This window comes from Sceloporus occidentalis, unplaced genomic scaffold (assembly GCF_023333645.1).
Source record: "Sceloporus occidentalis isolate IW3139 unplaced genomic scaffold, rSceOcc1.0.p SCAF_7, whole genome shotgun sequence".
Classification (NCBI taxonomy): domain Eukaryota; kingdom Metazoa; phylum Chordata; class Lepidosauria; order Squamata; family Phrynosomatidae; genus Sceloporus; species Sceloporus occidentalis.
The window spans coordinates 1,846,249-1,857,866 of record NW_028316987.1 but is presented as its reverse complement, the minus strand read 5'-3'; the positions used below and the strand labels follow the sequence as shown (position 1 = coordinate 1,857,866).

Here is an 11,618-nt window from a genome sequence, read left to right as displayed (position 1 = left end):
GGAGCAGTGTGCTTGCATTTGTTGAAGTGGGGATATTGAAGACACCATACACGCTGGATTCTCTTCCGATTGGAGCAGCTGGGAATGTGTCCCTAAGTCCTGAATGACCTTGCATTGCCTCCTCTTTAAACTTCCAATTGTGCCCCGTGTGATAATGGCCAGAGGGTTTTCCTAGGCCAGGAATCCTCAGGGCTAGTACTGCCAGATCCTTCCTTGTTGTCTCACAAAATACTATGGGAGGGAAAAAAGCTAGGTCATCAGTGAATTAAACCAAATCTTGACTCTTGCAACCTTTTTGGACTCTTATCACTGGCAAACCCCCCAGTTCCGTCATCTGGGGGACAATTCTTAGGCTAAGTGTATTTAGCTTACACTTTGGACATTATCAGACAAGGGAAATTGGAAGTATAATCCAATGGCAATCCACACGCAATCATGGGGGGAGTAAAAGACCATGAAACATCAGACCACTTGTAAGTCTATGAGCCTGAAACAGAAGGCAAGAAATTGCCACTGATGAACAGGTCATGTACACCAAGCATTAACACTTCAAAAACCTTAGTTTTGGGAGTTGCAAGGAACATGCATTCACCCCTGTCCAAGAGACATATGAACTCCTCAGATCTGCAAGGTCCTGGAGACAGGGAAATAGTTTCTTTAACACTTTTGCAAAGGGAAGTTTTCCAAAATTTAAAAAATTTCTTTGGTACAATAGTTACACTTTCCCCAAAGAAAGCTCAGGGTACCTGCATTGGATTTCTGGATGACTTTGTGTCATTTAGGCCTCTGATTCAGATCCGGCTTAGCTGTTTCCCTTTGAATCGTTCGGCAAAGCCCACTTTCTCTTTCCTGAGCTCTGGACAGGTAATATAACCTTTAAATCTGCCACTGCAATCTTATCTCTTCCCCCAAACTAAATTCCTTAGTTCTTGTGAGTGTGTGAATGTGTGTATCTTATATACACTATACACTTGATTTCCCTCAATACATTGTTGATTAACTTTTACTAAGTCCTTGTCTGTATCCATTCAGTGTCTCTGAATAGCATCTGGAATACCTGAACAGTCAGCACTCAGTCTGTAATCCACGGATTCAAGCGTGTCTGGTTCCAGGACACACACATACAACCCCCCCACCCCAATCCATGGATGCTCGTCCCACTGGTCCCTTGATATCTGCTAGGGTTTGAGAAAGAAAGAAAGAGAGGCACTTACATCTCAGGAGACCCTGGATTTTCATTCTCGATCGGAGAAGACCCGAGGGTCTCAGGGCCTCTGGCGTGCTTGTGGTGCTTCTTCTTGAACCACTGCCAAGCAGAGAGACAGCGAGACCCAATGAACCCCCTTGGGATGGTCAGTCACACAAGCCCCCTCCCCACGCTTGACCGCTCCCCTCCTCCACCTCCTCGGGCTCACTCACATTGCAAACACCTCTAGGCATTTTGGGCATGGTGCCAGCAAGAACCCAACCTGAAAAGGACCCTGTCGGAATCGGTTGACCTCTGACCTTAGGCCCAAGCCCAGAAACCAGGCCAGAACAACGGTTGGGTTCGGAACCACCCGGGATCTCTGGGGCAACGATGTAAACAGAGATCCACAGCTAGAAATGGAACCCTTTGCAAGGAAAATTCTCTCTTGTTCTGGCAACGCTCCTCTGCCATGATGGGCAGTGTGTGGGTTTGTGTATGTGTATACAGTGGGCCCTTGTTCTACGCAGGGGTTTGGTTCCAAGATCCCCCGTGGATAACAAAATCCGTGGATGCTCAAGTCCCATTAAATATAATGGCATAGCAAAATGGTATCCCTTATTGAAAAAATGGAAAATCAAGCTTTGATATTTGAAATTTATACTCTTTTAAAAATATTTTCAAACCGTGCATGCTTGAATCCGTCTATTAAAAATCTGTGTATAAGAAGGGCCGACTATGTGTGTGTGCGCTCGCAAATATGTATGTGTATATATATTTATACACACACACACAATCATACATACACACACACACGCACACACCAATGGGGGGAGCAAACCTTGCTCTTTCCCATTTTATAAAAGGGATGCTGTTTTAAAATGATGCGGTTTTTATTTGTGACTTAATGCTAGTAGCTAGTATTGCATTCATTTTTTTAACTTTTGGAATCAGTGTTTTAGCTTTGTCTTTGTTTCAGGGAAACTTTGTGCAAAGGGGTGCATTGATAGAGAATGACAGCAGAGGTGGAGAACCTGTGGGCCTTGAGAGCAGGGAACCGTCCAATTAAAAAGATTGTATCAACAGCGCTGTGTAAATTTGCCGCGCTTTATGAATAAAGGTTAATAATAATAAGGACTGGCATTTTTACTTACTGGCTTAGAAGTTTGCTTCCCTGCAATGGTCTGAGAAGTGCCCAGTTCATCTCCTGTCTCTGTAAGTCTGAAGGGGGGGGGGGGGGGGGAGAGAGTAAAAGACCATGAAACATCAGACCGTTTGTAAGTCTATGAGCCTGAAATGGAAGTCAAGAAATTGCCACTGATGAACAGGTGAACCATCATGTATACCAAGCATCAACACTTCAAAAATCTTGTCCAAGAGACATATGAACTCCTCAGATTTGTTCATTTTCAGTGTTTTCCTTTGAATCATTCGGCAAAGCCCACTTTCTCTTTCCTGATTCTGGAGACCAGGATTCAAATCCTGACTAAGCCATGGAAAACCACTGGTGTGACTTTGAGTGAGTCACACTCTCTCAGCTTCAGAGGATGGCCATTGCAAAACCCCTCTGAGGAAATCTAGCCAAGAAAATCTTTGACAGGTTCTCCTGACGGTTGCCACAAGTGGGAAACAACTCGAAAGCACACAACAACAACAACAACAGCAACAACAAGAACAAAGCCTCAATATACCTTTCCATTGTTGTTATCATCGTTGTGTGCCTTCAAGTGGATCCAGACTTTCTAAGAGCAAACGTATCATGGCAAGATTCATTCATCACCTCTTTAACCAGCTTCAAAACTGCGTTGAAGACTCTACTGTCCAGGGAAGCGTTCCCAGGCGTTGCGTGATTGGTATCTGATGTTATTTTAAATTGTTGTCTGCCCTATTTTATTGAATGTTAATATGAATCAATATGTATTATTTAATTATGTGTGTAGTATGTATGCTATAGGCAGATTTATTTTTATCTATTTTAATCGTGTGTAAATTCACAGTGCTATAGAAACAAAATATTAATAACTTTAATGGACAGGTAATATAACCTATACATCTGCCACTGGAATCTTATCTCTTCCCCCAAACTAAATTCTTTAGTTCTTGTGAGTGTGTGAATGTGTGTATCTTATATACACTATACACTTGATTTCCCTCAATACATTTTTGATTTACTTTTACTAAGTCCTTGTCTGTAAATATTCAGTGTCTCTGTATAGCATCTGGAATACTGAACATTCAGCAGTAAGTCTGTAATCCAGGGATTTAAGTGGGTCTGGTTCCAGGACACACACATACAACCCCCCCACCCCAATCCATGGATGCTCGTCCCACTGGTCCCTTGATATTTGCTAGGGTTTGAGAAAGAAAGAAAGAAAGAAAGAAAGAAAGAAAGAAAGAAAGAAAGAGGCACTTACATCTCAGGAGACCCTGGATTTTCATTCTCGATCGGAGAAGACCCGAGGGTCTCAGGGCCTCTGGCGTGCTTGTGGTGCTTCTTCTTGAACCACTGCCAAGCAGAGAGACAGCGAGACCCAATGAACCCCCTTGGGATGGTCAGTCACACAAGCCCCCTCCCCACGCTTGACCGCTCCCCTCCTCCACCTCCTCGGGCTCACTCACATTGCAAACACCTCTAGGCATTTTGGGAATGGTGCCAGCAAGAACCCAACCTGAAAAGGACCCTGTCGGAATCGGTTGACCTCTGACCTTAGGCCCAAGCCCAGAAACCAGGCCAGAACAACGGTTGGGTTCGGAACCACCCGGGATCTCTGGGGCAACGATGTAAACAGAGATCCACAGCTAGAAATGGAACCCTTTGCAAGGAAAATTCTCTCTTGTTCTGGCAACGCTCCTCTGCCATGATGGGCAGTGTGTGGGTTTGTGTATGTGTATACAGTGGGCCCTTGTTCTACGCAGGGGTTTGGTTCCAAGATCCCCCGTGGATAACAAAATCCGTGGATGCTCAAGTCCCATTAAATATAATGGCATAGCAAAATGGTATCCCTTATTGAAAAAATGGAAAATCAAGCTTTGATATTTGAAATTTATACTCTTTTAAAAATATTTTCAAACCGTGCATGCTTGAATCCATCTATTAAAAATCTGTGTATAAGAGGGACCGACTATGTGTGTGTGTGCACACGCGAATATATACACACACACACACACACACACACACACACACACACACACGCACACACCAATGGGGGGAACAAACCTTGCTCTTTCCCATTTTATAAAAGGGATGCTGTTTTAAAATGATGCGGTTTTTATTTGTGACTTAATGCTAATAGCTAGTACTGCATTCATTTTTTAAACTTTTGGAATCAGTGTTTTAGCTTTGTCTTTGTTTCAGGTTAATAATAATAACGACTGGCATTTTTACTTACCGGCTTAGAGGTTTGCTTCCCTGCAATGGTCTGAGAAGTGTCCAGTTCATCTCCTGTCTCTGTAAGCCTGAAAAAAAAAAGGGGGGGAGAGACCATGAAACATCAGACCATTTGTAAGTCTAACTGGTCTGTGTTAAAATTTCATTGAAAGGGGATGAAACTGCTTAAATGTCACAGTCAAGCTAGTGCTTTGTTAACTTAGCACCAAACTCTGAACTGAGATGGTCGCCATAAGTCAGAAATGACTTGAAGGTGCACGACAACAACAAGAACAACCTTCTGATCACAATGATATTTATCTAACCAGAGCTGGGGGAAATTATTTGCATGGGTCACACCTCCCAGAATTCCTCAGCAAGCACGGCTTTTGTTTCCAGTGATCCTGTGTCCTACTGGCGGCTCGATGAAGCCACTAATAATCTACATGAAAGGAGAAGTAGGACCAATACTTCTATTGGGCAGAGTTAAGCCCTCACCATGGGTACCAAACATTATGATGGGAACAAGAGTAGGAACCCCCTCTCATCATTCCAGAGCATGGAAGAAATGAGGGGCAAACAAGAAAGCTAACAAAAATAAGCTCTGCTATCTGTTTTTTTAAATGAGGGAACAAAAAACTACATATCACCAGTAACCAATTCATCCCATGGGTCTAGTTTACTTGGAACTGACAGGTCACACTCTCTCAGCCTCAGTGGAAGGCAATGGCAAAGCTCCTCTTTGATCTGGATTTCCTGCATGGCAGGGGGTTGGACTGGATGGCCCCTGTGGTCTCTTCCAACTCTATGATTCTATGATTCTGTTACAACTGTTGCAAAAGCCTAGACTTACAATCAATGTAAAATTTTATGCTGTCAAATCATACATGCTTTTGCTACTGAATTCAGAGGCAGCCTTGAATTGCTTTTAAAAGCAAACAAGAAAAAAAAAAAAGAATGCATGGCAATTGCATCCTTTTCTGGCATTTCCGAGGTGAGGAATCTATTATTATTATTATTATTATTATTATTACATGTGTAAGGATAATGATGATGATAATAATAATAATAATTGTTATTATTATTATTATTACGCTTACATGTGTTAGAGTCATTCTGGGGAGCAGGGGGGAAGCATTAGCTTGCATGGGATTGAAAAAGGGGGCAGATCTATATATATTGGGCAGACTGCTGCACTAACTCTAAGGGGGAGTTGTAAAGGGTTGTTGTTCTTGTGAGGTAGTTGTGTGCATTTTGGAAGTGTGGAGGTTGCTATTGTTGTTGTCATTGCTGTGCACCTTCAGTCTGTTTCTGATCCTGGAATAGAATAGAAATTTGTAGGCTTATATATGAGTATATACAGCAATCATTTACGCTATGACAGAAGCTGAGAACAACAGTGGAGGCCCTTCATCTCTATTCCTCCCAAGCCTGACTTGCCTTTTCCCTCTCTTTAGATCTGTCCTCCACTTGTAAGCTAGTCTGGCACATTTAATTAGTGGACCCTATTCCATTGCTTCTGTTGAACCAAGTTCAACCAATCCAGTTGGCTTCTGAATATGAAAAGGAAGGGGTGCCATCTTGGCTGTTGCTTCAAACTGTAAAATGTATTGGACTGACCCTGCAGCAACCTCAACCAAAAAAAAGAATGCATAAAAAACCATAGTGTGTTCCAGGATGCCCATATTTTAAAGTGCCTGGCCTATAAAGCCCTTTCCAGCTCTGATGCGATGGAGAAAGGCCATACATTTAGAGAAGTATCAGTGTCACTTGGGGAAGCCCTTCAGGAGTGCTTGAAGGTTAAGATAGGTCTTTTTCTCACTCTCTCTCCAGACTACTCTGAATCATTCATGTTGCAAGTATTGCCTTCCAGGAAATGGTTTCTCATGCAATAACTGCCTTATAAGTACTGCTGAGCAGAAGTCAGAATGAAAGTCACCAGGGTGGATTAGATTGAACCTCTTTGTAAGATCCAAAAAATCTGTTTCTCAGGATCATTTAGGTTATTTTCTAGCAACAATACATGGGTAGAAGGTCTTTTCTTCATCAGACATATGGAGAAAATGAAATGACTTTGGGTTGAGGTGTTCTACTTTTTGACCCCAGGTTGATCTCCGCATCAGAAGGCAACAAGATTTATGTTGGAGGCAAACAACCAGGAGGTAAGATTCACCTTCTTCACTGAACATGAAAGGTACAGTCCTCCTACTGAAGGCAAGGGAAAAACACAAATCTTGGGAAAGTCAATTCTTTGTGTAGCACTGATCCAAACTACTGCATAACTTTCACAAGATGGGTGATATGTCGCTTTTCAGATATTGTTGAGCTGTAACTCCTTGCCAGTCCTGTCCAACATAACAGAGGTGAGGAATGAGGGAAATATGTTCAAACCAGCTGGAAGGTGAAATATTCCCCCCTCCAGCCTGGAGTTATCTCTCCTATGCTGCAGTGTATTCTGTTGCTCAAGCTTTTCTGTTGGTGGCTAATATTGGTTTATTAATATTTGATTCTTCTTGAGTTTTCTAAAACAAAAGTGGGGTCCTTAATGCTCTCTGGAGGTTGTTGGCTTGAGGTTTGTATCATCCTTTACCATTGGCTATGCTGACTACGGCTGATGGGAGTTGCAGTCCAACATGTGGAAGGCCATATGTTTGTCCCTCATGTCCTAAGGTTTTTTGTAAGGATTAAAAAGCTATGGGACCTAGGGAAAGCCATGTAGGCTCTTCTGAGGAGAGAGTAGGATCTGTAATAACAAGAAATAATTATTTCTTTTTGACTTGCCACTAAAATGTATTCTCTTACTGTTGTAGGAAACTAGCTGGACTAATTGAAGCACTGAAGAGTATGGGGCACAAGAAATCTTGAGTCCTTGAGTTCAGCCACAGAAAACATTATGGTTCCCAACTGAATGGTGTTAACAATAGTAGCCCTCCTGGGATTGTTTCTCCGGGCTCCATTTTAGACTTAGAAAAAATGTTGGACTCAGTCAAATGCGTTTTGGTCGGAGATGCTGCCGTTGGGAAAACAGCTCTGCTTCTAAGATTTACCTCTGAGACTTTTCCAGAGACGTACCAGCCAACAGTTTATGAAAACACAGGGGTCGATGTTTTCCTAGACGGCGTCCAGATTAGCGTAGGTCTTTGGGACACTGCTGGCAATGATTCCTTCAAAGGCATTCGCCCCCTTTCCTATCAACAGGCAGATGTAGTCTTAATGTGTTACTCAGTGGCCAACCGCAATTCCTTCCTCAGCTTGAGAAACAAATGGGTCACAGAGATCCGGACCCACTTGCCCCGAATCCCAATTTTAGTGGTGGCTACCCAGACTGACCAGAGGGAAATGGGACCTCATAGTGCAGGCTGTATCAGTCCAGTGCATGGCAAGTGACTGGCCAAAGACATTCGAGCCAAAGGCTCGAATTGCTTGTTTTTTATTTTATTACATTAATTTTTATTATTAAATATATACAACCCTGCCTTGTTTTTTTTCATTATTTTTTATTATTAAATATATGCAAGTACATTTTCTGTGTATTTATGGAGCTTTGAATGCTAACAAGTCTGCCTTTCTTGGCCAATTATAGTGGTGATGATGATGGTGGTGATATTGATATCAACAAGCCTCTGAGGCACGGCCAATGTAACTTGCTGTGATTTTTACAAACTCATGTGCAGTGAAGAAAAACCACAGTCCCTTGCCCAAGTACACACTTTGGAGAAGTACAGTTGAACCCGAGGGCAAGTCCATTTCTGCCATCTGTCTAAGAATAATGCCAAAATGTCCTCCATTTTGATCATGCCTAAAAACATGCATTTATATTAACATTTTAAAAAAAAAAACTCAAATTTTTTGCGTGTCCTCCATTTAAAAAATGTGTCCTACATTTGAAAATGTTGCCCTACATTTGTCCTACATTTGTCCCGGTTTGGAGGTCCTGACTTACGGCAACCCTGTGTATATATAACCCATTTAGCCTTCCAAAGGTATCACAATTTTGTGGATTTGGGGTTGTATATATATATATATATATATATATATATATAGGTTTTATGGATTTGGGGTTATTGTACTTTGTTAGATAAATAGATAGGTTCCCATATAGCCTTCCAAAGGTATCACAGTTTTGTGGAATTTGGGTTGTTGTTCTCATATATATATATATATATATATATATATATATCAAGGCTATAGGGGAATCTATCTATTTATCTATCTAACAAAGTACAATAACCCCAAATCCACACCCACACACACACACACACACACACACACACAATGGCTTTGTGGATTTGGGGTTATTGTACTTTGATATATAGATATATAGATATACATATTCCACATAGCCTTCAAAAGGTATCACATGTTTTGTGGAGTTTGGATTATTGTAGTTTATACACACACACACACACACACACACACACAGCACATTAACCCCAAACCCACAAAACCATGATACCTTTGGGAGGCTAAATGGATTACCAATAAGATAATTTTAGAAGAATTGTAGAGGGCCAAATAACAGTAAACAATATAAGACTTTAACAGGGTTGTCAGTAGATAACACATTCATTTTAGCGACAAAGGGGCGGATGTAAAGAGTTGTGTAATAAGCTTTAGATATCATAAAGAACGAATGAACGAATGAATATATATGTTTATTCGGTCAATGACCAGCAAAATTTAAAAAGATGCAAAGCAAATACAAAAGTGTAACAATAAACTTCAAGTGATACACAATAAAAGTAAAATAAAATAAAATGGAGTAATATAAAAATACACTTCCCTGTGATTTTATACAATTCATAATTACATTATTTGACCATAAGGCAAGGTCTTACACACCCTTAATATCTATATGTAGAGAGATCTTGCAGCACCTTTTGAGACTAACTGAAAGAAAGTAAGTAAATCTTTATTGAACCAGTCTGCTGACTATATCAAACAGTTAAAAATAACTTAAAGACTAATTGAAAGAAATAAGTTGGCAGCATGAGCTTCATAGACCCAGATGCTTGCAAATAGACTGAAGCCTGGGAAAGACCATGCTGCCAACTTCTTCCTTTCTGTGAGTCTCAAAGGTGCTGCTGCAAGATCTCTCTCTTTACACATTGACTCTAACGTGGCTGTATCTTTGCAATTCTCCTCTTCATATCTATTTCTAATTTATCTTAATATTATATAAAAAAGGTTCTTTGAGGGGGCACCCGGATTTGAACCAGGGACCTCTTGATCTGCAGTCAAATGCTCTACCACTGAGCTATACCCCCTCTGCTGGCATGGAAAATGGAGACAAGTTCTTTTCATGTTATGATGAAATAATCCCAGCACTACAGCTGCAAACCTTGGAAGGGAAGAGAAAGAGACAGGTTTTGTTCTGAATGGAAGGTTTATTTAAAGCAGGAAGAACTAATTAGACCCAGAATCTAACTGGCTGATCCTGCAAACAAAAGAACTGCTAGCAGCAGCAGCAAGAGATAATAAGACTTAAGCAAAAGGGACTGGAGCAAAAGAAAGCATTGCAAACAAGGAAAGCAGGTTAAGCAATCTAATTTGTTGTGCTCCCAAGTAAGCTCCCAAAAAGTCTCATTGACACAACATTGTGTTGTCTTGCATTGGCAATATTTTTAATTGCACAACACACTCACACACACACACATCTTTTATATAGTGTCCTCTGTCAAAATGTTAACATTGACAGAGGACACTATATAAAAGATGTTGGTGTGTGTTGTGCACTTACAAATATTGCCAATGCAAGACAGAAAACAGAAGGAATCTGGGTTATTTTCTCCCCTCTCAATTGAATGTGTGATAATAATAATAATAACAACAACAATAATAATAATAATATATTTATATTCCACCTTTCCCCGAGGGAATCAAGGCGGATTACAACATGAAATATAACAATAAATATATCATAAGAATAAAAATTCACAATTATAAACAATCCCACATCCCAACCCTCCCCTGCATCTTAAAATAATAGTCAAAGAGCAATAAAATAGAGATAAATTAAAATTAAATTAAAAATTTCAAGCACAAATTTTCTAAAACCAAAGGTAGATTTGAGGCGAGACAAATAATTTTGGGGGGGTCAATTTTTTACTAAAATTTCTAGACTTATACATGAGTATATACAGTATCCAAATTGTGAATAGCCCCCCAGGTTGTAAAACCCATGATTTCCAAGATTTTACACTCTCTGATCTGGATGTCCAGATTATTTACTTATTTATTTAGTGCCAACACTGTACAGAGTGCTTTACAAACAGTTGCAAAATAAAACATTTCTATACCATTCAATATCATACCAAAATACAATACGAAGGTCCAAAACACACTGCAGAAATAATCCAGTTTGAGACCGCTTTAACAGCCCCTGACTCAGTGCTAGGGAATCCTGGAAATTGTAGTTTGTTGTGGGACCAGAGCTCTCTGACAGAGAAGGCTAAATGTCTCACAAAACTACAGTTCCCAGAATTTCCTAGCATTGATCCAGGGCAGTTAAACTGGTCCCAAACTGGATTATATCTGCAGTGTGTTTTAGACCTAAAATACAAGGGAAGAATACACACACAGACATGATGCACAATGAAACAAAACAGGAAGTACAGATAAGATAATTACAGGTAAGATGCTTCTTAACTGCAGACTATCTGAAGGCAGGTGGGGGGGGGGGGACTTTGTGTCTCATAAGGCACTTTGCATGTGCTCAGAGGTTTTCCAGTTTCCTAGGTTAAGCTCTGGGTTTGGGTTCTGACAAACTGCTGCTGTGGCACAGTGCCACCCTCCTCCCCTTCACAACCTTTTACATGAGAGTGAGCAAAGCAAGCCCCTCTACATGTTGCTGGACTGCAACTCCCATCAAGCCTACCTGTCATGGCTAGTGGTGGGAAAGTTGATAGGTGTAAGTCCAGCAATATTTGGAGCTTTGTGAAGTCAAAGGCTTTCATTGCCGGCATCCATGGTTTTTGTGGTTTTTTTCGGGCTATGTGGCCATGTTCTAGAAGATGCCAACCACAGATGCTGGCGAAACGTCAGGAAGAAACTCATCTAGAACAT

The 11,618-nt window shown here is 40.9% G+C and overlaps 1 non-coding gene and 1 pseudogene across 1 annotated transcript; one reads left to right on the top strand and one right to left on the bottom strand.

Annotated features, from left to right (window-relative positions):
• The first annotated feature begins 7,376 nt into the window (after positions 1-7,376).
• Positions 7,377-10,181, top strand: LOC149309004 (rho-related GTP-binding protein RhoH-like; annotated as a pseudogene).
• TRNAC-GCA (transfer RNA cysteine (anticodon GCA)) lies at positions 9,749-9,820 on the bottom strand. Its single transcript has one exon. It is a non-coding gene; the product is annotated as a tRNA-Cys (tRNA).
• Positions 10,182-11,618: the final 1,437 nt, after the last annotated feature.